The sequence below is a fragment of the Petaurus breviceps genome, unplaced genomic scaffold (genome assembly GCF_028583685.1).
Source record: "Petaurus breviceps papuanus isolate PSGF00001 unplaced genomic scaffold, PetGlider_PUasm1.0 555, whole genome shotgun sequence".
NCBI classification, from domain to species: Eukaryota; Metazoa; Chordata; class Mammalia; order Diprotodontia; family Petauridae; genus Petaurus; species Petaurus breviceps.
Window position 1 is genome coordinate 1,163,555 of NW_027186373.1, and position 3,161 is coordinate 1,166,715.

Sequence of the window (3,161 nt, forward strand, 5' to 3'; positions counted from 1 at the left end):
TGGGGGGGGGGGCTGTCGGGCAGGAGGTGCTTTGGGATCCCTGGGCAGCCTCTCAGCAGGGAGCCTGGTGTGTGTGTGGGGGGGCTGTCGGGCAGGAGGTGCTTTGGGATCCCCGGGCAGGCTCTCAGCGGGGAGCCTGGTGTGTGTGTATGTAGGGGGGCTGTCAGGCAGGGGGTGCTTTGGTATCCCCGGGGGAGCTGTCCCGGGTTCTAGTGAAGAGGGTACCCACTAAGAGGGTTAAGGTTGCTCTGGAGACCCCAAAATACCAACACACCGGGTCCTGCCGAATGAATTCTACTTAAGTCTTCTCAGCCAAAGGAAAGTAAAATTTACTGAGTCTGTGCTAGGTCCTTCTATGGCACTCTCACAGGGTCTTATATACCAAAGTTGTGGCAGCAGAAGTTGATGAGGTCAATGAGTGGTTAAGGGGGCAGGCAGCTGGAGGCTACAGACCAGGGTGGGCTAGGCCAGTTATTTAGATAATGAATGAACAATGGAAGGCTAGGCTAGTAAGATCCAAGGGAGGTTCCCCCTCAAACATATGCGACCCAAATTCCTTTGGGGTAAAGGGTGAAGGTCTCAGCTTCTGAAAGAGCTGTCCCCTTCAAGGGGTTGAGACTCTGGAACATGGATGTTGCCAGGTGCAGTGGGCTGGAGAACTTGGATCCAGAAGGAGATTTACATAGCCTTATTGGTCATCCAGAGGCTGATGGCTTGGACCCTGGAGGAGACAAACCTGGCAAAGAGGGTAAGCAAAGACCACAGAGGCACCAAAAAAAAAAACCAGAAAAGACAATCTCCCTGGTAGGAATTAAAGATGGCTGTGCCAAGGCCCCAAGAAAAAGGGCAGCTACAATTCCGCCTCTTTTTATCCTTACTGCTGGAGGGGGCTGGGGCCTTTCCCAACATTAGCTTGAGCTCCTCCAGTGGCTCACCGGTATGTTCTGGAGTCTCTGGGCAGGGAAGCAAGAAGTGGTACTGGTCTAACCCTAGAATGATAAGTCCAGCCGGGAAGACCGTCGAGTTTAGCTGCCGTTGGAGTGGTGAGTATGACTCCGTGGGGTCCCTTCCATTTGACATCTAACTGTTCTCCCTTTTGGGTCTTCCATGGCTTTAAGTAGCTGCCATCTCCAGGGTGTACTGCAGCAGGTCACTGCTTTTCATTGCCAAGCGGTTTTGGAAGATACTTATTGGCATATTCAGTCAGAGCATTCCTGACAGCTCCTAACTGAGTTGCAAATTGGGTAATTAAATGCTGTTCTGGGTCTACCAGGATGTAGAGGTTAGGAAGGGCCTCTCATAAGGGAGTTCAAAGGGACTAAGCTTGATACTTTCCCCAGGTGTGAATCGGACTCTGAGCAGCCCAATGGGGAGATTCTTAACCAAATCTTCTCAGGTTTCTATGAGGACCCGCTTAAGGGTGTGGTTCATTTTCTCTACTTTACCAGAGGATTTTGGATCCCAGTCTAAGGGGAGGTGGTAATTGATTTTAAGTGTCTTTGCCACTGCCTGGGTTATCTGTGAAATAAAAGCTGGGCCATTGTTTCTCTGTAAGGAGCCAGGCAAGCCAAAATGAGGTATAATTCCTTTAATAGGAAGTTTGATACCTCCCAAGCATTTTCTGTTCTGCAAGGGCAAGCTTCTACCCAATTAGTAAAGGTGTCAACAAAAAAAACAAAAGAAAATTTGAAACCCCTACATGGGGGCATATGTGTAAAATCTATCTGCCAGTCTTCACCTGGGTAGGTACCCCTCCTCTGAACAGGTTTTAAAAGGGGAGGAGGTTTCACTGCCCCTTCAGGATTCACCTGAGCACAAGTTGGGCAGGCACCAGACTGTCTGATGGTTTCTCCTAGCTTACTGCCAGTAAAAATGGGCTTTCTCAGAGACTGGAGGTCATTCTTTCCTAGGTGTGTGGCCTGGTGTAAGCCAAAAAGAAGCTTCTGCTGACTTTCCTCTGGGATAAGAAGTTGTCCTGGGGGTGTTTGAAACCACCTAGAGGAGGAAAGAGAGTATCTCCTTTCCTTAGCAAGGGCCTGTTCCTGAGGGCTGTAGGAGGGTGTGAAGGAATTGGGGAGCTGTGGGAGTAAAGAGGCCAGTATAGTCAACAGGCGGGCAGCATACTTTGCTGCGGTGTCTGCCGGGTGATTTCCCGCAGCCTGAGCAGTTTCTCCTTTCTGGTGGCCTTTGCAAAAGACAACAGCTACCTCAGAGGGCTTTTGAACAGCTTGGAGGAGATGTGAAATATCCTGTGCATGTTTAATAGGGGAATTTTTTGCTGTCAGATATCCCCTTTCCAAATTGCTCCATGGGCATGTAGATCATGGAAAGCATATTTTGAGCCAGTGAAAATGTTTACTCATTTATTTTACCCTAGCTCTAGGGCTCTGGTGAGTGCCATCAATTCCACCTTCTGGGCAGAAGTCCCCACGGGCAGCAGTTTGATAGAGGCTGACCACTGAATATCCACTTTTCCTCACCCCTTGTTCAAAAGCTTGAACCATCTGTGTACCAGACTGCTTCGGGGTTTGGGAGAGGAGAATCTTTCAAATCAGCTCGACTGGCATAAACACAGTCCAAGGTCTCCTCACAATCATGAACCAGGACATCTGAGTGGGCACTGTCTGGGAGGAGGGTTGCTGGGTTAAGTGTGCGGCACACCCGAAGGGTTAGGTCAGGGGTATCTAAGAGCAAGGCTTGATATTTGGTGCCTGCCATTAGCCAGCTGCTGGTGGCCCTTTGCTTCCAGCATGCTCTGAACTCAGTGGGCAGATAGACCTTCCAGAAGCTGACCAAGTGTAAGTTTAGAGGCTTCTTCAGTTAGAATGGCTGTAGCAGCTACTGCCCGGAGGCATGCAGGCCATCCTGCAGCCACAGAGTCTAAGTTTTTAAAAATAGGCCACTGGCCTGGGGTCAGGTCCTAAGTACTGCGTTAGGACTCCCAGAGCCCATCCTCTCCTTTCATCTACATACAGAGTGAAAGGTTTTCCTAGATCAGGTAGGGCTAATGCTGGCGTGGTGGTCAGTTTAGCTTTCAGAGTCTGAAAAGCTTTAGTCTGATCAGGACCTGTAGCGGCAAGCACCCCAAGCACTTCCTCAGGGTTTGCTGCCACCACAGGTTCTTGGATCTGCTTTGATAAAGGAAAGCAACTCAAAATGGG

At 49.9% G+C, this 3,161-nt stretch overlaps 1 long non-coding RNA gene across 1 annotated transcript in view; it reads left to right on the forward strand.

The window, feature by feature from the left end:
* The window catches only part of LOC138172905 (uncharacterized), a 10,328-nt gene that overhangs the window by 1,195 nt on the left and 5,972 nt on the right, over window positions 1-3,161 (forward strand). The window contains exon 2 of the long non-coding RNA XR_011171269.1: window positions 642-748. This is a non-coding gene — a long non-coding RNA (uncharacterized lncRNA). The remainder of the gene's footprint in view (window positions 1-641; window positions 749-3,161) is intronic.